The sequence below is a fragment of the Lutra lutra genome, chromosome 15 (assembly GCF_902655055.1).
Source record: "Lutra lutra chromosome 15, mLutLut1.2, whole genome shotgun sequence".
NCBI lineage: Eukaryota > Metazoa > Chordata > Mammalia > Carnivora > Mustelidae > Lutra > Lutra lutra.
In genome coordinates, this window is record NC_062292.1 from 23,394,299 (window position 1) to 23,420,729 (window position 26,431).

At 39.6% G+C, this 26,431-nt stretch overlaps 1 protein-coding gene and 1 pseudogene across 2 annotated transcripts in view; both read left to right on the forward strand.

Annotated features, from left to right (window-relative positions):
• Window positions 1-26,431, forward strand: part of ABL2 (ABL proto-oncogene 2, non-receptor tyrosine kinase) — a 119,716-nt gene that overhangs the window by 33,881 nt on the left and 59,404 nt on the right. The gene's annotated exons all lie outside the window — the stretch shown is intronic.
• On the forward strand, window positions 1,546-6,287 carry LOC125086224 (40S ribosomal protein S2-like; annotated as a pseudogene).

Sequence of the window (26,431 nt, forward strand, 5' to 3'; positions counted from 1 at the left end):
AGGGATGCCTGGGTGGCTCAGTTGGTTGGACGACTGTCTTCGGCTCAGGTCATGATCCCGGGGTTCCGGGATCGAGTCCTGCATCGGGCTCCCAGCTCCATGGGGAGTCTGCTTCTCCCTCTGACCTTCTCCTTGCTCATGCTCTCTCTCACTGTCTCTCTCTCAAAATAATAAATAAATAAAATCTTAAAAAAAAAATAATTTCAGGGGGAGAAGTTTTTTTTTTTTTTAGTAATAATAGAGATTATTTAAATAATGGGGAAATAAGTGTATATAGTTTAAGTGATTAAATACAGAAAGATTACGCTTGTCATACTACCATGTAATACCTAATGTCTTAATATACAGGAGTTGGATAAGTATATAATACTATCTGAATTTGAAAATTAAGAAGTATAATAGTCTGTTACCGGATGGCTGGCAGAAATCAGTGTTTATTCTTTCCAAGTTGGTTTTATAATTCTCATCCTTTGTGGTAAAATACAAGTAGAAAGTACTTACTTGGAAGGCTGTTAGAGTTAATATTGGTCCTTGAAGGAGTTTATCACTATCTTGCTGGGTTTCCTCTTTTGTAAGTAACCTTCTTCTTGTGTCCTTCCTATCCTGTTGAGAGGAACAGTGTTTTCAAGAGAACTGGGAGGGACTTTCTGGTTAGCTAGTGGATTAGCTGTGATGATAAGGGGAGTGACAGCTGCTTCCACTTCTCCTTTTCCAACATTCTTCCCACCCAATCCCATTAGCTAAGACTTTACCTTCCTGATACACTAGAGCCTGTCCTGGAATAGTCTTTGTTATTGCTCTCTTTAATGACAGAGTTTCTGATAATACCATTGGCACACAACCCTACAATTAGTAAAGGCATTATCATACTGTTTATCTTGTTTACTAGTGAACTAGTGAATGTAGTTAACAAATTCCTAGTGACCAGGTGATTGCTAGTTAATATAAGACTAAAGGGAGCATTAAAGAAGGAGCATAAAACTTCTTGTGCTCTGAGAAATTCCTGAAGAATCATATTAAAACATCGCAGAACAACATAAAGAATGCCATATTTTTGCAAGTAGTATTCCATATCTTTTTTTTTTCTTCTTAAAGACTTTATATATTTGGCAGAGAGACACAGCAAGAGCGGGAACACAAGCAGGGGGAGTGGGAGAGGGAGAAGCAGGCCTCCTGCCAAGCAGGGGCAGGCCTGGACCCAGGACCCTGGGATCATAACTCTTAGCAGAAGGCAGATGCTTAATGACTGAGCCACCCAGGTGCCCCAGTATTCCATATCTTGAAAATGCAGGATTGAACTGGAGTGTTTACATAAGTCAAGCAACAATATTACTATTAAATTTGAAATTTTATAAATATTAAGACGAATCACACATTGGTCCAGTTCAAGATTTAAGTTAACACATTAATACAGTTAATGAAGTTAGCACATTAATATAGTGTTAACACATTAAGACAGTTCAAATTATAAGAGGTATACATTTATTTTTAAAATTTTTTTAAAGATTTTATTTGTCAGAGAGCATGCACACAAGCAGGGGGAGAGGCAGAGGCAGAGGCAGAGAGAGAAGCAGACTCCCCGCTGAGCAGGGAGCCCGATGAAGGGCTCCATCCCAGGACTCTGGGATCATGACCTGAGCCGAAGGCAGATGCTTACCCGACTGGGCCACCCAGGTGCCCCAGAGGTATATACATTTAATTGTCCTGCATCTCTCTGCCTTCAGCTACCTGGTCCTCTTCCTTAGAGGCAAGCAACATTCCTAGTTTAAATAACACTTTAAATATTATTTAAAGGACTTTTTTAGTATGCTTGAATAATAATGACAGCATGACTTCTTGAGTCAGGCATTTCAGATTTTCCTGTATTTAACCATTATTGAGCACCTACCACGCACTTTCTTGACACTGGGAGTATGTTAGTGAACAAATGAAACTCCCTGCCTTTGTGTAAGTGGTAGTGGGTGGAGACAGGCACTAAATAACTGTCTAACAAATGAAACAAGGTAACAAATGAAAGAAGGTAAAAGTTGCCTGTGGGATGAGGGAGACTGCTGAGGGCCAGTTTATAGAAGGCTTGCCTACCATCCTAAGGAATTAGGACTTTATTCTGAGTAGGATGGGAATCTTGGGCCATGGGGGTTATATTTAAAAGTTTCAGTCTGACTGCTTTGTGGAGAATAAATTTTGGGGGACAGGGATGAAAGCAGAGAAGCAGAGAGACACATGAGTCTAAAATAGCCATCAAATATGTAGCACTGTACTAGATACAGTGGGTTTCATCAAATTTAGTTAGGTATCATTTCTCTCTGGGATGTGACTTTCTACCATTGAAGACCGGTTATGAAATAAAAGTGAATTCATAATAAGTGTTTATATTTTCAAATAGTAACTTTGGGAATTATAGTTAAAACTCTGTAGTGATTTAAATTTGATTAGATCCCCTATGTATCACTTGGATCTTGAAGAAATGTGGTAAGATTCCTAAAAGAATCTTCATTACCTTTTATAGTTAGAGCATGAAATAAATTTTTATTCCTTAGGCCTTCCAAAAAAGGCTGAGTGGTAGAGTTTTGAGAAATTAAATATTGGGTGCTATTTTTTCCTCTCTACTTTTACTAGGTAACATTTCAAATTTGAAACTGCTTTGGTTTCTCCAGCATGTATCAATATGCTGAGAAGAATTTAAAAGTCAAAATTCTTAGACTTTAAGCAAGCAGGTTGCTAGTGATGAAAACAAATGGAATATAAAAATGTCAACGTATAAAATTTAAACTTCTGAATGATTGAATAATATGTCTGAATTTGTTAGCAAACCTGCTATGTCTGATAGTGTGGAAAGTAGTTGCATCATAGGAAATAAATCTGAAATTTGAGGATCTCAGAACTCTTAATATCTAACTGGGTCAACAGAGCCCCCCCCTTTGGGGGGGGGCATAGACATAGGGACATTTTGAATAAAAAAATGGGGCTGCCTGGTGGCTCACTTGACCCTTGATCTTGGCTCACATTATGGCTCAGGGCATGATCATAGGGTCATGATCTCAGGGTCCTGACATGGAGCCCCACCTCCTCACTAGGTGTGGAGCCTGCTTGGGATTCTCTCTCTCCTTCTCCCTGACCGTCTCCCATTCCCTTGCATGTGTTCAGGTGTACTGGGTCTTAAAAAGAAAAATGAAATCATGGATAAGGGAGGCATTAAAAACCAGGCATGGTAAAGGTATAGGAAGTAGATAAGCAAAATGGTCACTGTGAAGCATTGTAAATGTAATATAGTAGAGATGTAAATAGTGTTGGAAGGAGAAGAGGAATAGAAAATGAAAGTTAAAGGGAGAGCCTAGCATATTGAGAGTTTAGGAAAACTTTTAAATAAGGAATTGCTGGATCCAGTCAAGTTCAGAGAGAGAGTTAAAATGACTTAATGTATACACTCCAAAAGAACTCTGAGAATGAATACCAAAGCTATCTTGTGCAACTTAGGCATACTACATAATTGTAGTTACATTCTAAAAGGGCAAATTATTTATTCTTGATTTCTGTTAATTTGATCGCTTCTCTAGAGTTCCTAAAATACGAAAACAAAATATATCCCTCAGTTTGGTTCATGGAATCAAAAGATTTTTGAGCTGAAAATAACCTTAGAGTGATCTCTTCCCCCTGCCCCTTATTTTTACAGGTTGGAGAAGTAGAAACACAGTGATAAATTTTCATATCCAGTTATGATGGAGGAAAGATTAGAACTCAGGTCTTCTGACTTCCAGTTCAGTGCTCTTACACGTGTTTTGCCTTATGTTTGTTTTTGAGTTACAGTTTTTTGACTATTTTAGTTGTATATTAACAAAGACAGGAATTTTGTTGTTGTTGTTAAATTGCTAAGAAGGTAACAGTCTTGTTACCAAAACAAGTAACAGTCTTGTTAGTGAAAGTCAACCTGTATTTTGTAGGAATACATTATCTAAACTTTCAGTCTTAATTGCCAGCTTTATGACTGTTTATTGCTTCCTTATATATTTTGATTTGAATTAGTATTTATCATAGTTAAATTTATTTAGAAGAGTTAAGTGTGCAAAGTGGCAACTTATCTATTAAAAGCTTCTAGAAACTTACCAATTCTATTTTTATTTTTTAAAGATTTTTTGTATTTGAGACAGAGCACGAGTGCATGTGGGTAAGGGGAAGGGCAGAGGGAAAAGCAGACTCCCCTGCTGATTAGGGAGCGCCATAATTGGTTTATTAGTCCCAGGATCCTGGGATCAGGACCTGAGCAAAAGGCAGAAGCTTAACCAACTGAGCCACCCAGGTGCCCCCGAACCTTACTAATTTTAATATGAAGAACCAGTTTGGCTTTATAGGATATCTGATTTATGGAAAATTTTAGGGCATTTGTTGCTATTTTTTGAGGTACAAATAACTGGAAGTAGATCATTATGGTCTTGCTGGTAAAAATCTTTGGGACACTTGATTTTAACATACAGCTAAGGATGTTTTTAGTACCATTTTAATTTGTTTAATAGCTTAAATTAAATAGAGAAAGTGTCTTTACAACTATTAAATTTTAAGTAACTTTATCCTTAAACTTTTTTTTTTTAATTTAAGATTTTATTTATTTATTTGACAGAGATCACAAGTAGGCAGAGAGGCAGGCAGAAAGAGGAAGGGAAGCAGGCTCCCTGCTGAGCAGAGAGCCTGATGCACATACAGCTAAGGATGTTTTTAGTACCATTTTAATTTGTTTAATAGCTTAAATTAAATAGAGAAAGTGTCTTTACAACTATTAAATTTTAAGTAACTTTATCCTTAAACTTTTTTTTTTTAATTTAAGATTTTATTTATTTATTTGACAGAGATCACAAGTAGGCAGAGAGGCAGGCAGAAAGAGGAAGGGAAGCAGGCTCCCTGCTGAGCAGAGAGCCTGATGCAGGCTCGATCCTAAGACCCTGGGATCATGACCCAAGCCAAAGGCAGAGGCTTTAACCCACTGAGCCACCCAGGCGCCCCCCCCCCCAAACTCTTTTTGACGTGATTATTTAGCAAGCCAAATTTTTACAGATTTGTAGAAACAAATTTTATTAACTCCCAATAAAATAGTTTCCAAAGCTTTGAGGTAATGAGGCCCTTAAGAATAAAAGTTTGATGGAGTAATTTTTTTGTAAAAGCATACTTAAGAGGACTGTAAATATATATCCTGTGTATCTTTTTGTTTTGAAAGTTTTACCTCAATTCTGAATATAGTGTAGTTGTTAAACAAATACATTTTGGATGTGTATTAAATCACTGAGTATTAAATGTATATTAAATCACTAAGTCAGTTTTCCCATTTGTAAAATGGGAGTAATAACAGTGCTTATGTCACAGCATTGTAAAGGTTTAATGAGATAATGTGTGTTAGGAATGTAGACCTTTTCTTCTCTTAGAAAACACCAATCTGTGGATGATGCTGGTGCTGCAGAAGGGCCCAGAGACCCAGGGTGGGTGTGGGGGCTGCAGTGGGAGGCGGACATAGCTGCATCCAAGATGAGTCTTGGCTGTGGGTGGGGTGGGGCTAAGGTCTAGCGGAAGTCAAGGAGTGGTTCCGGGTCACTAGTCTGGGCCACCTGTTCAAGGACATGAAGATCAAGTCCCTGGAGATTTCTTCTCCCAGCCCGTCAGGGAGTCTGAGATCACTGACTCTTTCCTTGGGGCATCCCTTGAGGATGAGGTTTTGAAGATTATGCCTGTGCAGAAGCAGATGCCTGCTGCCCTGCAGACCAGGTTCTAGGCATTTGTTGCCATCGAAGAGTACAGTGGACACATTGGTCTGGGTGTTAAGTGCTTCAGGGAGGTAGCCACTGCCATCCATGGGGCCATCATCCTGGCTAAACTCTCCATTGTTCCAGTGCTGTGAAACTATAAGGGGAACAAGATCAGCCAGCCCCACACTGTCCCTCACAAGGTGACCAGCCACTGTGGCTCTCCTTGTGCACCTCATCCCTGCCTCCAAAGGCGCTGGCATTGTCTCAGCCCATGTGCCCAGGGAACTCCTGATGATGGCTAATACTGACAGCTCCTGCTCCTTGGCCAGGGGCTGCACTGTCACTTTGGGCAACTTTGCCAAGGCCACTTTGGATGCATTTCTAAGACCTACAGCTATCTCACATCCCCCCTACCCCCAGTCCCAACCTCTGAAAGAGACTGTGTTCACCAAATCTCCCTATTGGGGATTCACCAACCAGCTTGTAAAGACCCACACTAGAGGGTGTAGAGGACTGGCCACTGCTATAGTTTTATATAAGAAAAATAAAGAGAATTAAAGCCCGGGAGGGGGAAAGAATGTTGCCTTTCTGAGTTCATATCCTAATTCTGCCACTTACTTAGTTGTATGATATTGTAAAAGTTAAGTAGCCCTTCTTAGCTTCCTTTGTTCAGTCCTCTTTAGTCTTCCCTGAAGGAAGCCCATGTTTTCAGTGGAGTCATTTTTTTTTTCTTTCAGCCAGTTTCCTGCTCAGAGATGTGGAGATCCAGAGGCCTGTTTTTATTTTGCTTTGTGTTTCTTTTTAGTTCTACCTGGCATTGTTTCTGCTCACACGGCTTTTGTGATAGGAGTTATAGCATTTTCATAGGTATTTTGTATGCTCATGGAAGTGATGTGGTAGAGAGGGGAAAAAGGGAAGGAAAAAAGCTGATGATACAGAAGAGGAGGAGAATTGCTAGTGGTAGGGATTGGAGCTTGTACAGGAGGGAAGGGGTTAGATAGAGAAAAGATATAGTAGTTCATTTATCATAACAAGAAGGAAGACAGAACATATGGGTGCAGTTAGATGCTGGTATGGTGGGTGGGTGCGATGATAATTCCTGGAAATCCTCTTCTGACTGCTTTAATTTTCTAAGCAAGTCATCAGCTGAGAGTGGGAAAGGGCATGGAAGAAGATACTAGAAGTTCGAGAAGAGAGAGCATGTAAGTGTTTAGAGAAGTGGGAGAGTGCATGGGCTAGGGAAATAGATTATGATTACCAGGCAGAACTCTGGGCTCAGTTGAGGTTAAAGGTCATGAGTTAAAAGAGGCCATTCAGCTTGGTTGTGTGCTTTTTTGCTCCAGTACTCTCCTTGAGTAGTAGGAGAACAGAGAATTGAATTTAAGCAGGATTGTGGTTTTGCAAAGTGAGCATGTCCAAGTGAGAGAGGAGTGGATGATCAGAATGATGCATCATGGAGTTTGACCTGGGTAAGGAGAGAAGAGGGGACTTCCAGCGGGGAGGGAGAGTGGAAAGATGGTTGGATCAGTAGATTTGAGGTTCTGCTGGGATCAGATGATGGCAGGAGCTCCTGTACGAGAGGGAGTGAACTAATAGGATAGAAGATGTATTCAAAAGTGGTTGCATGAAACTGAAATTGCTGAGAAGGGTGCACTGCAGTGTGTGGATAAGGTAAGGTTACGTTTAGTTCTTTGATCTTCAAGCAACTCTGTAATGTAACTAGTGTAAGCATCATTATTCGTGTTTGATGAAAAACTGAAGCTCAGAGAGGTTGGACAGTTGCCCCAAGGTCACAAAGTTAGGACTCATAACTCTGTTACTCTGATTCTCAATATGCACTCCTCTACCGTACTGTATCAGTTTTCTGAAAACTAGTGGCTTATTACCTTCCCTTTGAAACTAAAGGGCAACCTCAAATCAAGAGTTAATAAAGGTACATGAACAAAATTTATTTTGTTCAGAAGTCTTCAGAGACTAACTTTAGGGTAAGGGTGATGTTAAAGGGTTTATTGCTTCTGATATTATCTAACTGAACACACACACACACACACACACACACACACACATTAGAGGCTTAAGTATGACAGTTTTGTTTAAACCTCCTTTTGTAAGGAGACTTAAGGTGCCTAGAGGACAGGACAAGTAGGAGTGTACTATTCTTTCAGCAGCGTGCCTGGACAGACAGCTGTGCTGTCAGATGTGTCTGCCCAAAGCCATGTGCATTCTTACGGAGGCAGTTTGCACCATTGCAAGATCTCTTGGAAAGGATACTTAGCTCTTAGATAACGTCTGTTTGGGATATGATTGTCTTCTGTCCCCCAGCAAGATAGTATCTTTTTCTTTGTGTTCTTACACAATTTAGTTTTGTGTTTGGGGTAGATTTTGAAGAATTCTTTTTTTTTTTTTTTAAGATTTTATTTATTTATTTGACAGAAAGAGATCACAAGTAGGCAGAGAGGCAGGCAGAGAGAGAGAGAGAGGGAAGCAGGCTCCCTGCAAGGGAGCCCGATGTGGGACTCGATCCCAGGATCCTGAGATCACGACCCGAGCTGAAGGCAGCGGCTTAACCCACGGAGCCACCCAGGCGCCCCTGAAGAGTTCTTTAAATGTGAAGGAAGAATGAAGGAATTGTAATTAAATATAATATGAACTTACCATTTTTAATGTTTGCCAGAGTATGAAAATAGGTTGCCTAAATTTCAGGCTTTTTTTCTTTTTCTTTTTTTAAAATATATTTTTAAAGATTTAATTTATTTATTTGACAGATCACAAGCAGCCAGAGAGGCAGGCAGAAGGAGAGGAAGGGAAGCAGGCTCCCTGCTGAGCAGAGATCCCAGGACCCTGAGATCATGACTTGAGCCAAAGGCAGAGGCTTTTAACCCACTGAGCCACCCAGGCGCCCCTTTTTTCTTTTTTTAAAAGTTGTTTTTTTTTAAAGATTTTATTTATTTATTTGACAGAGAGAGATCACAAGCAGGCAGAGAAGCAGGTAGAGAGAAAGGAGGAAGCAGGCTCCCTGCTGAGCAGAGAGCCTGATGCGGGGCTCGATCCCAGGACCCTGAGATCATGACCTGAACGGAAGGCAGCGGCTTAACCCCCTGAGCCACCCAGGCGCCCTAAAAGTTGTTTTAATTGTGGTAAAAGACAAATGACATCAAACTCCTCATCTTCTCAGATAATGTTTTAATATGCTTTAGATTATATATATTTTGTTCCTGTAATACTCTGTTTAAAATAGGAATAGTTTCCTATGGATGATCCTTAAATTCACTTTGGTCAGAAGAACTCCCCTTTCTTAACCTTTACCACTTTCTGTCTCCTGCCTGCTACTGGTACTGAGACCTTTTACCTCCCTGGAATGGAGTCTGACGATAGAACAGGAGGCTAGGGAAATGGTAAACCTTAGCAGCTGATGCGTCCTCCTGCAATACTTGTGAAATGGGGGTGTAGCTGCCTGTTTCTTCCCTCTCCCTGGAGACTCTGCGCCAGCTCCTTGGAGAGAATGTGTGAGAAAGCCCGACTCAGTCTGAGTGGAACTGCTTTCATCTTGTTACTTCCTTAGAGCTTTCATTTCTGGGGCGCCTGGGTGGCTCGGTGGTTAGGCGTCTGCCTTCAGCTTGGGTCGTTATCTCAGGGTCCTGGAATTGAGCCCCTCGTTGGGCTCCTTGCTCAGCGGGGAGCCTGCTGCTGCTTCTCCCACTCCTGCTTGTATTCTGTCTCTCGCTGTCTCCCTCTCTCTCTCTCTGTCAAATAAATAAAGATCTTAAAAAAAAAAAAAAAAAAAAAACCTTCCATTTCTTACCATCTTAAGGATGATGTCTAAACTCCTTAGCCGAGCGCCATCCAAGGCTCTCATGATCTGGTGCCTGCCTTCTCTCGTACATGCTCTCTAGGTTCCAGCCGCACTAAAATCTGTTTAGTTCCATCAGTGCGGTCTGTGCCTGGCACATACATGGTCCAGAAATACTTCTGGAGAGAATGAATCTCTCTCTCTGTCTCTGTCTATTTGTGTCTGTATCTTGAAGCTGTAGTTTTTTACATGCTAACTTTTATTCCATGGCTAACTCTTTAATAAAGACTCAGGCCAAGAATCCTTTATCAAGAGGCCTTCTCTGCTTTTGTTTATGCTAGTAAGCACTCTTGTTCTATGATATCAAAACATTCAGGCCACATCTGTGTATATGGTAGCTGATTGACTTCTTTGTTTCTCTCATAAGTGTATGACATACTTAAAGGCCAGGTACCATGTGTTATTTTCCTTAGTACGCCATAGCTCTTGGCCTATTCTTCATAGGCATCTTCTATTATTAAAATAAGTTTTTAAGTTAGCTGTTGTTCTTGTTTCCTGATGTTTACATTATGTAATGTTATGTGTTCAGTATTCCTGCCCTTTTTATTTATTTTTTTTGGCCTTCCTATGTGAAAATTACATGGTAACTTAACTTGTGAAATAATCAGTATTTTAATTAGTATATATCATACATCATGCATCATAGTTTTGCTTATTGGGGGATTGGGATGTTGGGTACAAAAATTAGAATTTCACACGTAATTTCCTGTAGAGGAATTATTTGAGCATTTAAATAGCTGGACAAGATACCCTTCTAGATCAGTACATTTGCGTTTGCACATTTTCTTTTCTTTTTTGATATTTTATTTTTTATTATTTAATGTATTATTTGTTTCAGGGGCACAGGTCTGTGATTTGTCAGTCTTACACAATTCACAGTACTCACCACAACGCATACCCTCCCCAGTGTCCATCACCCAGCTCCCCCCTCCAGCAACTCTCAGTTTGTTTCCTAAGATTAACGGTCTCTTATGGTATGTCTCCCTCTCTGGTTTTGTCTTGTTTCATTTTTTTCCTCTCTTCCCCTATTATCCTCTGCCCTATTTCTTAAATTCTGCCTGTCAGTGAGATCATATGATAATTGTCTTTTGCTGATTGACTCATTTCACTTAGCATAATCCCCCCATTCCATCCATGTTGTTGCAGATGGCAAGATTTTATTTTTTTTTTAAAGATTTTATTTATTTATTTGACAGCGATCACAAGTAGGCAGAGAGGCAGGCAGAGTGAGAGGAGGAAGCAGGCTCCCTGCTGAGCAGAGAGCCCAATGCAGGGCTGGATCCCAGGACCCTGAGATCATGACCTGAGCTGAAGGCAGAGGCTTAACCCATTGAGCCACCCAGGCACCCCAAGATTTCATTTTTTTGAGCTGCATAAAATTCTTGCACGCTTGCACGCTTATGCGCATGTGCGCGCGTGTATGTACATACCACATCTTCTTTATCCATTTATCTGTCAGTGGACATCTGAGCTCTTTCCATAGTTTGGCTATTGTGGACATTGCTGCTATAAACATTAGGGTGCAGGTAACCTGTCAGATCACTACATCTGTTTCTTTGGGGTAAATACCCAGTAGTGCAATTGCTGGGCACAGGGTAGCTCTATTTTCAACTTTTGAGGAACCTCCATACTGTTTTCCAGAGTGGTTGCACCAGCTTGCATTCCCACCAACAGTGTAGGAGAGTTCCCCTTTTTCTGCATCCTTACCGTATCTCTCGTTTCCTGATTTATTTATTTTAGCCATTCTGATTTTATTTAGCCATACTGATTGGTATTAACATGTGGCAGTGTGGTTTTGATTTGGATTTCCCTGATGCTGAGTGATACTGAGCATTTTTTCATGTGTCTGTTGGCCATTTATATGTCTTCTTTGCTGAAATGTCTGTTCATGTCATCTGCCAATTTCTTGATTGTATTATTTGTTTTTTGGATGTTGAGTTTGATAAGTTTTTTATTTTTTTAATTTTTAAAAAGATTTTATTTATTTATTTGAGAGAGAGTGAGAGAGAGCATGAGAGAGGAGAAGATTAGAGGGAGAAGCAGACTTACCATGGAGCTGGGAGCCCAATGCAGGACTCTGTCCTGATCACAACCCGAGCCAAAGGCAGTGGCTTAACCAACTGAGCCACCCAGGTGCCCCTGATAAGTTCTTTATAGATTTTCAATACTAGCCCTTTATCTGATATGTTATTGGCAAGTATCTTCTCCCATTCTGTCCGTTGTCTTTTGGCTTTGTTGACTGTTTCCTTTGCTGTGCAAAAAGGTTTTTATCTTGAAGTGAGTTTACACATTTTAAATTGGTGAGTTGTTAAATTGTTCCTACTGAAGATTTAACTATTGTTAATGCATTTCTGTTTCCTAATTTCCACTCTCTGTTTTATCACTATTGCTTTTCTTTCTTACTCTAAAGATTTATTTTAGAGAGAGAAAGTTAAGTGTCCAAGTCCAGGCGAGTGGGAGAAGGAGAGAGAATCTTAAGCAGACTCTGTGCTGAGCACAGAGCCTGAGGTGGGACTTGAGATCATGACCCTGAGATCATGACCTGAGCTGAAATTAAGAGTTGGGGGCTAAACTGACTGAGCCACCCAGATGCCCCCTTTCTTACTCTTGACATCAAAAGTTGTGTGATTTGTGTATTCCTTAGAATTAATGACTTAGTGGGTGACACATTATTTGTATGAGTAGGCTTTATTTTAGATGTTCTTCCTATTTAGCTTCCAGAATCTTCGTCATTTTACTGTAAGTTTCACTTTCTCTGTTCCTGATTTTAGTGTGAAATCATTTTAAGTGAAACAATAGTCAAGGAAACTGCAGGCATACTAAACAGGTCTTGGATTTTTTTGTCATGAACCTAAGTACAAGAGAGATTTATTATGTAAATAGCAATGTGTGAAACCCCCAATTTATTGAGATGTATTTAAATAATTTTTTAAAATTAAAATTAGCATGTGGCATTGAAGACATTTCTAGTAACTTTTTTTCCTGGTGTAGACTCACTTTTCTGTGCTAGAGCTATAGCAGATAAGGTTTTATGGGACTTACTCTTTTAAAACAGTTTTGTATTGTTTTAAAATATGTATAACAAAAAATTCTCCATTTTAACCATTTTTAAGTATACAATTGACTGGCATTAAGGACATTTACAATGTAATGCAACCATTACCACTATCTATTTGCAAACCTTTTCAAACAATCCAAACAAAATGTGTCCCCATTCGTCTCTCCTCCCAGTCCCTGGGAACCTCGAATCTACTTTCTGTCTCTAAGAATTTGCCTATTTTAGATATTTCACATAAATATCTTTAGTTTATTTGACTAGCACAATTTTCAAGGTTCACTATGTAATGGCATGTACCAGAACTTTGTCTGTCTTTTTTAAATTTAAAGTTTTATTATTATTTTTTTAAAAAGATTTTATTTATTTGACAGCGATCACAAGTAGGCAGAGAGGTAGGCAGAGAGAGAAGGGGAAGCAGGCTCCCCACTGAGCAGAGAGCCCGATGTGGGGCTCGATCTCAGGACCCTGAGATCATGACCTGATCCGAAGGCAGAGGCTTTTAACTGAGCCACCCAGGTGCCCCTATTATTTTTTTTTAAATATTTTATTTATTTATTTGACAGGGAGAGAGAGAGAGCCAGTGTGCACAAGCAGGGGGAGCAGCACAGGGATAGGGACAAGCAGACTCCCTGCTGAGCAGGGAGCCTGACCCCTGGCTCCTGAGCCAAAGGCAGACCCATAACTGACTGAGCTACCCAGGTGCCCCTCAAGTTTTATTTTAAGTAATCTCTACATCCAGTGTGGGGCTCCAGCTCACAACCCTGAGATCAAGCATCACATGCTTTTCTGACTGAGCCAGTCAGGCACCCTAGAACTTCATTCCTTTTTATGACTGAATAATATTCTATTGTATGCATAGACAACAGTTTATTCATTTCTCCGTGGACACTTGGGTTGTTTCCACCTTTTGACTATTGGGAATAGTGCTACAGTGAACATTAGCATATTAGCTTGTTTGAATCTCTATTCTGGGTTCTTTTGAGTATTTATCTGGGAGTGGAATTGTTGGGTCATTTGATAATTCTGTGTTTAGTTGTTTTTTGTTTTTTTTTTTAAAGATTTTATTTATTTATTTGACAGAGAGAGATCACAAGCAGGCAGAGAGGCAGGTAGAGAGAGAGGAGGAAGCAGGCTCCCTGCGGAGCAGAGAGCCCAATGCGGGGCTCGATCCCAGGACCCTGAGATCATGACCTGAGCCGAAGGCAGCAGCTTAACCCACTGAGCCACCCAGGCGCCCCTTGTGTTTAGTTTTTGAGAAATCACCAAACTTTTCCACAAGGACTATACCATTTTACATTCCTACCTGCGATATCCTGGGATTCTTTTTTTTTTTTTTTTTTTTAAAGATTTTATTTATTTATTTGACAGAGAGATCACAAGCAGGCAGAGAGGTAGGCAGAGAGAGAGGAGGAAGCAGGCTCCCTGCTGAGCAGAGAGCCCGATTCGGGGCTCAATCCTAGGACCCTGAGATCATGACCTGAGCCGAAGGCAGCGGCCTAACCCACTGAGCCACCCAGGTGCCCCATATATCCTGGGATTCTTAAAAGGGAATTCTGCCTACAACATCTTTAGCTAGTTATGTATACCTTGGATGAATCTCTCTTTTTTTTTTTTTTTTTTTTTTTTTTTTTTTTAAAGATTTTATTTATTTATTTGACAGAGAGAGATCACAAGCAGATGGAGAGGCAGGCAGAGAAAGAGAGAGAGGGAAGCAGGCTCCCTGCTGAGCAGAGAGCCCGATGCGGGCCTCGATCCCAGGACCCTGAGATCATGACCTGAGCCGAAGGCAGCGGCTTAACCCACTGAGCCACCCAGGCGCCCGGATGAATCTCTCTTAACCTATCTTTGTATTTCAGTTACCTCATTGTTAAAATTGGAGCTTGAATTAGATAATCATGTCTTCTATCTCTAAAATTCTATGATACTATATTGAATTGCCATGATTTGCAGTTCTTCTTCTTCTTTTTTTTTTTAAGATTTTATTTATTTATTTTACAGAGAGAGACACAGCGAGAGAGGGAACAGAAGCAGGGGGAGTGGGAGAGGGAGAAGCAGACTTCCTGCAGAGCAGGGAGCCCAACGCAGGGCTCTATCCCAGAACCCTGGGATCATGACTTGAGCTGAAGGCAGACGCTTAACGACTGAGCCACCGAGGTGCCCCTGGTTTGCAGTTCTTTTCTTCTCTTCCCCCTTTTTATTTTTTTTATTTTTTTTAAAGATTTTATTTATTTATTTGACAGAGAGATCACAAGCAGGCAGAGAGGCAGGCAGAGAGAGAGGAGGAAGCAGGCTCCCTGCCGAGCAGAGAGCCCGATGCGGGGCTTGATCCCAGGACTCCGAGATCATGACCTGAGCCGAAGGCAGCGGCTTAACCCACTGAGCCGCCCAGGCGCCCCTCTTCCCCCTTTTTAACAAGCAATTTGACTGTATAGTGGGAGGCAGCACCTTTATATGCCTGGTGATACAAGTGTATGTAAATCTCCAAATACATTTTAATTTTTATTCCATTATAAATGAGCCACATTCCAGAGTTTATCAAAGACTTTTTAAGGTACATCTACATTGAAATATCATAAGCTTTTATTAATTTGTACTGTATGGATATAAAAACCATAACTTGGATGAAAATTTGTTTTTTGCCCAATTTATGTCACAAAAAGTTTTGCTATCCACTAGTCTACCTAGTGATATATATGAAAATATGTACTGTATTTATATATAATTTATATGTTATCATGTTATATGATTTATATATGTAACTACATATATTATAGATGTTATGTAATATATTTAGTATAATAAAATAATTATTAGAAAGGTTATTTTTAAGAGTGTAGAACAATTTGCATAAAGGTAATTATTTCTAGATGCTTAATGAAAAGAGGTAAAGGCGAGAATGAAATCAAGGATAAATGCAAATTTCAAATCTGAAAGAAAAGTAGTTCTTATAATAAAAAATGGAAATTTTGTGGGCGCCTGGGTGGCTCAGTAGGTTAAAGCCTCTGCCTTCGGCTCAGGTCATGATCCCAGGGTTCTGGGATCGAGCCCCACATCCGTTTCTCTGTGCAGCAGGGAGCCTGCTTCCTCCACTCTCTCTCTCTGCCTGCCTCTCTGCCTACTTGTGATCTGTCAAATAAATAAAATTAAAAAAAAAACAAAACTCGGAAATTTTGAAACAGAAGTATATTTAGTTGACATATGAGCAAGAACTTAAGTCAGTATCAGCTTGGTAGTACAGTTGTTTTCAGTGGCATGTTGGAACTTGAACCTTTTGTTGCCAAAATTGTATTCCATTCTGTGTAATTATATGATGATGATATGTAACTAAGTATATTTGCATGGCACCTAAATTACATACCAAAATACATTATAGGTACAATGAGTTGGGAGGCTGGAAGTCTTGTGTATCTCGTATCTTGTGTTACAGGCATCCTTTTAGAAGGCCATGATGCCCCAGTAGGTCCTAATGGGTTATGGAAAAGAAGTTTTAGCAGAAAATTTTCCCTTGGCTATGAGGCCTGAATTGGGAGAACACTGTGAATAGCCCTTCTTCCCTAAAAGTCACTTTTAAACTGGTTATGTAACCTGTTAATATGTAACAGTCTACCCCAACATTGCAGTGAAAGGGCCACCTTGGTACTTAAGTATTTTCAAAGTTGATTTTAGTAGTTAATTGTTCTCCAGATAGCCCCTGAAAGTAAGATTTGTGAAAGAGGTAACCGTTGTAGCTTATTCTGTCATCCCCCAATAAATTACATGAGGTAATTGCTATTAAATGAATGCATTGCTGTTAAATTTAAGGTTTCTCTTTATTTGGGTTTCAGTGATTGTGCCATTAGTCCCAGCACAATCTAGTTCCCAAGACCCGCAGTCTCCCTGAGGATAACTGTAGTTAGAAGGGGATGGTATGTCCTGACTATTCTTGGAACTTGACTTGGCTGTTAACTGTGCTTCTCTGGCAGAAGCCAGAAGGGTTGGGTTGGATCTCAGGGCATCTTTGGAATAATCAACATGCTTAGTGTAGCAGCCCGGCTTGCAGTGGGGCTCAGTCCTCTTATTGTGTTTTTTGTTTGTTTGATTGATTAGTTTTTAATCTCATTACCGTGGTTTTAATCCTTTTCTTCTTGAACGGGAGCCTCCTTATTTGTCCATCTCTTCCACCTGGGCTGGCGTGTGAAACTAGTTTATTCTTTCTGTTGGCATACTGACTCCTAAACTTGGATCCTCAAAATCCATTTTACTACTAAAAAATGCTCACTTGCTTCTGTTTTATTTTTCTTAGGATAGGAAAATGTAACAACACTAAAAATTAAAACTAGCTGCTATTATAGCCTTATTATTTTTGTTTTCTTGAATAGCACTTCACTCTCCTAGATACTTGCTTTATTTTCCAAGTGTAATACTCTTAGAACTTTAAAAATTCTTTTACGCATATAATTAAAAGGAGTGATAATTGATTTTCATTAATTTGTTATAACTTCTTTTGATTGTAGAGACTGTGGTAGGAATTTGTCTAGCCTGTGATCTCCTGTATTAATTTGCTTCATCATTCCCTTTCATCAGCGTTTATGTGTTACTGCCTAGGGCATGAGCTCACATTCCCATTTATTGGACTTACAAGATAGTGGCATGCCAGACAGTAGTAAAACTTCCTAGGATATCTGTCTGCTAGGAGACTAAAATTAAGAGCTAGATGTTTATTCCTTAAGGACATCCATTTAAGGAGAGTGGTTCCTCCCCTTCTTACCCCACTCCTCAAATAGCTAATTTATTTCTTTTAGGTGCTTCACACTTGTCTGTTCTAATGTTCTAAATAGACCACCAAATATTTATTAAGCTTCTACTGTTGTGAAACAGCCTTAGCAGGAGTCTGGTCTCTGTCAGTGACTGGTGATAGCTTTTCTTTTCTGAGTTGGACACAGGACAGAAGGCCAATTCACTGGGTCCAGGGAATAGCAAGCCGAACATCTTTCAACCTGGACTAACATCCTGTCCATCTTTATTTTCTGTCCCTGGCTTTGGTATCCCTAGCTTTCTTGCTGCTGTGGCCATGTGGGTTTTCTACTTTACCAGTCTGCACCAAAAATAAAAACAAAAACAAAAAAATCCATCTCCTATCTTTTCTCCTCTTTTTTTTTTTTTTAAGATTTTATTTATTGATTTGACAGAGATCACAAGTAGGCAGAGAGGCAGGCAGGGGAGGGGGAAGCAGGTTCCCTGCCAAATGGAGACCCCAAGCAGGGCTTGATCCAAGGACCCTGAGATCACAACCCGAGCTGAAGGCAGAGGCTCAACCACTGAACCACCCAGGTGCCCCTATCTTTTCTCTTACTGAGATAAAAAAAATACTCTTAGAAATTTCACAGGGAGTAACAAAAGGTAAAGATACTAAAGGGACAACAGGGGATAGTCTCCCTTTGATATTTAAAAGACTTCTCTTGGGGCGCCTGGGTGGCTCAGTGGGGTAAGCCGCTGCCTTCGGCTCAGGTCATGATCTCAGGGTCCTGGGATCGAGTCCCGCATCGGGCTCTCTGCTCAGCAGGGAGCCTGCTTCCCTCTCTCTCTCTGCCTGCCTCTCTGTCTGCTTGTGATCTCTGCCTGTCGGATAAATAAATAAAATCTTAAAAATAAATAAATAAAAAAAATAAAAGACTTCTCTTTTTTGCTTAGAATCAGTAGAAAAGTTGAGGGGTATGAAATTGTAGAAGGTTTAAAGACTACACTGGACTAAATGAAGTAATATTCATTGATATGTATATACGCATATATATTGAAAGTATTTCAGACTTATTTTCAAGTGTACATGCAGATGTGGGAATTGCAGTGGGCAATATCAAGGAGGAGCTCTAGTAACTAGAAACTAGAAAGTAACTATAGACATTTCATGTCTGTAAGGACCGTAGTAGGATAAACTTCTTATTCCTAGTCTAAAGTGAGGACATAGGAGAAGGGAGGATCATATATTGCCAGGACATGCAGGGGAGGATGACGGAACATTAAGAGGGAAACAAAGGAAGAGAACCTGATGGGGCAAAGGAGGGAGGCTCTGTAGCTGCTTTTAGGGCATTACATGTAGGGCCAGCATATAAAAAATGCAAATTTTTTTTTCACTTAAAATTTGATATGAATATAAGCACAATAATAAGGGAAAACTGTAGTAATAGTGCTGGTTTGCCAGTTCATTTGAAATTTTTTTCTTGCAAATAACAATATGATGCTTCAGGGTTTTTTTTTTTATAGGGCACCATGGTAATTTATACTTTTTAAAAAAATACTTATTTGTTTTGCTATAGTCCCATAATCAGTGTTCAAATGTCATTGTTTTTCAGCTTATGTGAATTACTATCCAGACAAGACCTGTTTGTCACAGTGATATATTTAATAATTGATAGAATTATTTAATGATGTATCTAATACAATTCATAGGTATCTCAGATCTGTGCTCTGTAGGTTCTCTGCCTGTTATTCTTCCTTGTGCACTAAGGAAGGGGTTGTTACTTCTAAAAAACCATTAAAATCTTTTGCGGGGCACCTGTGTGGCTGAGTTGGTTAAGTGTCTTCCTTTGGCTCAGGTCATCATCCCAGGACCCTGGGATTGAGCCCTTAGAACCAGCATCATGTTCCCTGCTTAGTGGGGAGTCTGCTTCTTCCTCTGCCCCTCCCCCTGCTTGCATTCTCTTGCAAAAATAGATAAATAAATCTTTAAAAAGCCACTAAAGAGGGACACCTGGGTGGCTCAGTGGGTTAAAGCCTCTGCCTTCAGCTCAGGTCATGTGGGATCAAGCCCCGCATCAGGCTCTCTCCTCAGCAGGGAGCCTGCTTCCTGCTTCCTCCTTTCTTTCTGCCTGCCTCTCTGCCTACTTGTGATCTCTGTCTGTCAAATAAATAAATAAAATCCTTAAAAAACCAAAAAGCCATTAAAGCCTTTTGTAGCTTTAAAATTTGTTGTTCATTATTCTAATTATATCAGCTACTTCCTAGAACATGCTTCCAAAATATTTCTTTAGGGGCGCCTGGGTGGCTCAGTGGGTTAAGCCGCTGCCTTCGGCTCAGGTCATGATCTCAGGGTCCTGGGATCGAGTCCCGCATCGGGCTCTCTGCTCGGCGGGGGGCCTGCTTCCCTCTCTCTCTCTCTCTCTCTGCCTGCCTCTCTGTCTACTTGTGATCTCTCTCTGTCAAATAAATAAATAAAATCTTTAAAAAAAAAAAAAACAAAAAAAACCCCAAAATATTTCTTTAATGGTTTTAGAAGAGTGTATATGGAATTTTTTTTTTAAGATTTTATTTATTTATTAGAGAGAGTGAGAGAGAGTATGAGAGGGGAGAAGGTCAGAGGGAGAAACAGACTCCCCATGGAGCTGGGAGTCCAATGCAGGACTCGATCCTGGGACTCCAGGATCAAGACCTGAGCCTAAGGCAGTTGCTTAACCAACTGAGCCACCCAGGTGCCTGGAAATTTTTCTTAAAGTAAAACTTTTCTTCTAAATAACCAGATGGGGCATATTATATCCATAGTTTATACTACAAATTTACTCATAATATTCTGGGTGGGCCTTTGTTTGACCCTGTTAATTTAGTATCTTCAGTGGAGATTTGCTTGTTAAAACAGAGCTAGCCCATATGTATTTCTAGCAGGGATAGAACAAGCTTTACGGCATGATTTGAGGAACACCAGCAGTGTCTCCCTGCCTACTTGTTAATGATTAAAATTATTTCTTTGGGGAAATTTCTTTTCTTTTTAACTGCCTAACCTATTAAGGTGTAAATATTACTGCAGTGGCTGGTTGTGTGGGGGAGTTGTGAGGGGGAGGATTCAGTACCGTTATACTTTGTAAATGTTTCTTATGAAGTTATCTTTAAATTTCATAGATTATCTTTCAATTCTAAGGTTCTAGAGCACAGTCGTTATGGAGACCTTAGAGGAATAAATACCTTTAGATCTTTATTAAGATAAGTGGAATCCGCTCTCTTCCTCCCATTACAACCCTCCAGTCAAAGATAAATAGGAGTGCTTCAGTGGTTTGTTCTGTTGAGCATCTGATCTTTGATTTCAGCTTAGGTCTTGATCTCAAGGTCGTGAGATCAAGGCCCCCATTGGGGTCTGCTAAAAACAAATAAAAAAAACATAAAATAACTTCAGCTCTTTAGATAGACTGATTTGGGGCAATTTGTATGTGCATTCAGGTAGGAGTGTTTATTTCGAGGGGTTAAAGGCCTTGGAAAATAGAGAGGTTAGGAAAGGAGAGTACCTGCCTATCAAGGCCAACTTTACCATCTTCTCTAGGATAAATTAAGGAGTTAGTGTATCTTGAAGTAGAGCATACACCAACTTTTAATTCTAGTCTGCCATTTGAAAATTATTACCTATTTTTTCTTTTGAGGTAAATTAATTTGTTTTTTCATTTTGTCATGAATTCTTTTAAGTTCTAACTCTGTGATCAGTTTTAGTAAGAAGAAAGTATTTGTGGTTTCTGCTGGGATTTTTTTTTTTTCCTTGGGGAGATAACATAGCAACCAATAAGGGACATTTGCGATCATTGGTACTTAGGTTTGATGATTTTTCTTCTTTTTTTAAAGAAATGAGAACATAAATTATGCAGGACTTTTCTGGACATATGAAAACATGAACATGAAAACCCATTCTTTGAAGTGTCATGGAACTCCTTATAGAATTGTATTTCTGTTTCATTGTAGTTAGGTGTAGAATAATTAAGTACCTGTTGTACTTTATTTCCTAAGTGTAAAATGAATTTATTCTAACCAAATCTCTCAGACATTAAGCTTCTTGAGTGTAGTGTCCGTATCTTTCATCTTTGTACCTTCCAGTATCTAAGTAACAGAACCCTATTGTAAGTGGGGCCCAAAATGTGGTATATCTTTTTTAAAGATTCTCTTTATTCATTTGAGAGAGGGGGGCAGAGAAAGCACAAGTAGTGGGAGGGGAAAGGAAGAGGGAGAAGCAGGCTCCAGCCCCTGCTGAGCCAGGAGCCTAACATGGGGCTCAATCCCAGAACCTGGAGATCATGACCTGAGCGGAAGGCAGACACCCAACAGACTGAGCCACCCAGGAGCCCTGAAAATGTGGTATATAATTAAAGTCAGTAAAATTGGGGTGCCTGGGTGGCTCAGTTGGTTAAGGGGCTGCCTTCGGCTCAGGTCATAATCCCAGGGTCCTGGGATTGAACCCCGCATTGGGCTCCCTGCTCAGCAGAGAGCCTGCTTCTCCCTCTCCCTCTGCCTGCCACTCTGCCTACTTGTGCTCTCTCTCTCTCTCCCTCTCTCTGTCAAGTAAATAAAAAAATAAAACCTTTAAAAAAGAGAGAAAGTAAGATTACCAGTATGGTTGGTCAGTAGACATAGAGCCAGTCACCAGTCATAGTCTATCAGAACTGTAGTCTCTCGAGCAAAGTAAGTTCAGAATTTTTTGAGTGAATGGGCATTTCTGTTTGTATTAATACTAATAGAGATTATTAAGTTCCTACTTTCCATTTAATTCTTTGTTATTCTTAAGTACAACAGTGTTGGGGTTTATACTGTGTTTTTTAGAAAAAAGTGATTTTTACTGTTTGGCCTTAATGACTAAATCCATCTTTATTATCAGTCTTTTTTTCTTTCTTTCTTTTTCTTTCTTTTTTTTTTTTTTCTTGTAGAGTTAGAAATAAATCAGTGTTTTTTTTTTTTTTGAAGATTTTATTTATTTATTTGACAGAGATCACAAGTAGGCAGAGAGGCAGGCAGAGAGAGAGAGGAAGGGAAGCAGGCTCCCTGCCGAGCAGAGAGCCCGACTCGGGGCTCGATCCCAGGACCCTGAGACCATGACCTGAGCCAAAGGCAGAGGCCCAACCCACTGAGCCACCCAGGCGCCCTATAAATCAGTGTTCTTAAATAATTCAATAAGAACCACTTTAGATTATGTCCTATATTTGACCTTACTTGCTTATAGTTTTCATAATTGTTTGAAGTCCTTTGCTTTTAACTTTTTTGTTTAAAAGATTTTAATTATATTTACAAAGAGAACGCATGCAGTGTGCCTAGTGGTGGTATGCTTGGTAGTTTTGAGAAAGACTGGTTGAAACCCTTTTGTGTGCGAAAGGGTTTATTTTTTGTTTGTATTATACTTCCTTGATTTTCATTTGGAATTACTCTTTAAAAGTGATATTTATCCGGGACGCCTGGGTGGCTCAGTTGGTTAAGCAGCTGCCTTCGGCTCAGGTCATGATCCCAGCGTCCTGGGATAGAGTCCCACATCGGGCTCCTTGCTCAGCGGGGAGCCTGCTTCTCCCTCTGCCTCTGCCTGCCTCTCTGTCTGCCTGTGCTCACTCTCTCTGACAAATAAATAAATAAAATCTTAAAAAAAAAAAAAGTGATATTTATCCAAGTCTAAACTTCCTGTAAGATTAAAGCAAGCAGAAATGGAAGAAAATTCTGACTCGGAGATCTTTTAATACGGTCCGGTATAACCAAGCAGATGTATTTAAAAATACTAGTTTTCAGATGAAAATAGGCATCCTTTGTGAGTATTGTGGAGAAACTTCTAAGTCTTAACTGCAGTGGACTATGAGTCAGTAAGTATATTAACCAACTCAAGACTGACTTGGATATATTATTTTGCCCATTGAGTAGATTTTACTGTTGCTTATTGGATGTTTTGGGTGTTATTAATATTGCTCAAGGAACTTGAATTCTGCTAAAAATTTGCAGCTTCTGTAACCAGGCTAGTAAATCATGCTCGTTAATGTCCTATAGCAGTGTTCTTCAACTTCTTTGTTCACATATTTTCTAAAAGAACTTCAAACAGATCTAGGTGAGAAGAGAATGTGACAGGGACAGGGATATACTGTGAAGGGACAGCATGAGAGGGATGATTGTTCTGTGTCTTATACAAATAGGTATTGATTACATGAAATTCACAGAACTGTACACTAAGAGAAAGAAAGTAGCTGTCTACTGTCTTGCACATGTTTTGGGTGATAACAAAAGTTTTCATAAGTTTAAAAAAATTGCAAATTATGTAATTATTGGTGTGTTATAAATAATGACATTTTAAAATAAGACATCATTTAAAAAATGTATCTAGGAATCTAAATACTATAGTCGTTCATCATTACCATAATACATTTTACGAAGTACATGAATAGGGTCTTTTTTAACAGCTGAAAGTTGTAAGTTATTCCTGTTTTTCTTTGGATTTGTATTTCTATTCCACTTCCTTCAGAGAAGTTTATTCTAATGTATTTTGACTATTCAAATACCATATCATAATTCTCTGCACCTAAGATAGGTAAATAAATTGAAGTTAGATTTTTCTTTCAGTATCTCTGTTTAAAATTTTTATGATTGATTTAAGATTTTAACCTATTAGTACATAATCAAGACAATATAAGCATATATTTTGATAATTAAAAGTAAAATTTTATTGGAAATGCATTATATCAGCCGTTGGTGCAAAAATGCTATGTAGTAAATAATCTGAATCTCAGTGGCTTAAAACAGCATTCCTTTTTTTTCCTCATAAGTCTCTGTGTCAGCTGGGATTTGGTTGATCCCAGCTTAGCTTGCCTAGTTTATGCTAGATTTGGCTCCACACCCACAGGTCTGCTCTGCATGTCTCACTGGAGAATCATCTCCTAGAGATAGCGGGAGCACAGGAAGGGTGAGAAACAAACACACACGAGGCCTGGTAAAGCCCCAGTTCAAAACTGGACACTGCACATACTCTTGGGCAGAGCAAGTCACATGACCAAGCCCAGCATCAGTGGGGAAGGGAAATATATTTTGCCCATTCCAGTGGTACATAACTGCAAAGTCTTTTGGCCAAAGATCTGCATGTATAATTCTGTAACAGTGAGGAATTGAAAAATTGGGAACAATAATCTTACTTATTTTGTAATTTTTTTGGTTTTTAAAATATTTTATTTATTTATTTGACAGAGAAAGAGAGATCACAAGTAGGCAGAGAGGCAGGCGAGGGTGGGGAGAAGCAGGCTCCCTGCCATTAGAGAGCCCGATGCGGGGCTTGATCCCAGGACCCTGAGATCATGACCTGAGCTGAAGGCTGAGGCTTAACCCACTGAGCCACTCAGGTGCCCCTATTTTGTGCATCCTTTAAAGAGGTATTTTTTCCTGTGTCTGTGGATACCCTTTATTAGAATGAGACACTTGATTGAGATCTGAAGCAGTAGGAGTTAAGCCGGGCAAAATGGCAGTGGAGATAATGGGAAGAAAATATTTGGGGCTGAGGGAATAGTATTTATCAAAATAAGAGAGAGTTTGGGAAACCAGAGAGTTGAGTTTGTCCGAAGCATAGGGTGAGAGGCCAGGTGTTTATCAAAAAGAATGGGCAGGAGATTAAGGCTTTGGTCACTGCAAAAGAACCTTTTCTGCCACGTGAGGGAGATTAGACTTTAACTTGAATACAGTAGGGAAGTCATTGGAATGTTTTAAATAGAGTAGTGATGTGGTCAGACTTTCTTGTGCTCAAGGAAAAAAAAGAATCATTTTGACTGTTTATGCACATTAGAATGTTGTTAGGGAAGACCAGAGTCCAGTGATTAGATCATTGCAGGAAGTTAGGTGAGGAATGAAGGTGGCCTAAAGTAAGGGAGTAGAATTAGGGCTGGAAAGAGATGGTGTTAAGCGACAGAGAACTAATTCGAACTGTTTTCAGCCAAGGAGTATATTGGTCACATTTTCTCATTTATATATAATCTGAATATTAGAACAAGGGCATTTTTTCAATTGATATAGGTCATCAGTATTTTTTTTTTATTCTGTTTAGTTAGCCAACATATAGTACATTAGTTTTTGATGTAATGTTCAGTGATTAATTAGTTGCATATAACATTTAGTGCTCTTCACAACATGTGCCCTCCTTAATGCCCTCACCTGGTTACCCCATTCCTCCCACCCACCTCCCTTCTGTAACTCTCAGTTTGGTTCCCAGAGTCCAGAATCTCTTATGGTTTGTCTCCCTCTCTGATTTTTTCCCAGTTTTCCCTCTCTTCCCCTGTGGTCCTCTGCTCTATTCCTTATGTTCCACATATGAGTGAAACCATATGATAATTGTCTTTCTGCTTGACTGATTTCACATAGCATAATCCCCTCCGGTCCCACCCATGTTGGTGCAAATGGTGGGTGTTCATCCTTTCTGATGGCTGAGTGGTATTCTGTTGTATGTATGGACCACATCTTCTTTATCCATTCATCTGTTGAAGGGCATCTCGGCTCCTTCCACAGTTTGTTGTGGACATTGCTGCTATGAACATTGGGGTGAATGTGCCCCTTCTTTTCACTACATTTAATCAGTCTTTAATTTTACGGAACAGTGAATATTAACAATGTATGTTTAAAATGCTTTGTAAACAGTAACGTTTCCTTCAGTGCCAACTGTTCATATTATGCAGGATGTTCTTTGTTTGAATTTCTTGGGAAAAGAGTTAATAAATATTATTTTATTGAAATAGAGAAACACTATTATCTCTGACCTAGTGTGTATTGTGTGTTTTTTATTTCCTTGGTTTAAATATTTTCCCCTTCTTCCATAATCCAGAAAATTCAAAGCATCTGTTTGAGAGAAAAACTCTTGAAATTCTTACTGCTCTTTAATGGCTTCTAATTGCCAACAAAATAAATCTGAACAATGTGGCGCGGCATTCAAGGTTCTCCAAGATCTAGTCCTTGGTTATTTCTCCTGCTTTAATTTTCTGAGCCCTTCATTTCGTGCCACACTCCTCCACCCACTCAAATCCCTGGGCCACACTTGTTTTTGTTTTTGTTTTTCTCTTCTTCCCCAGT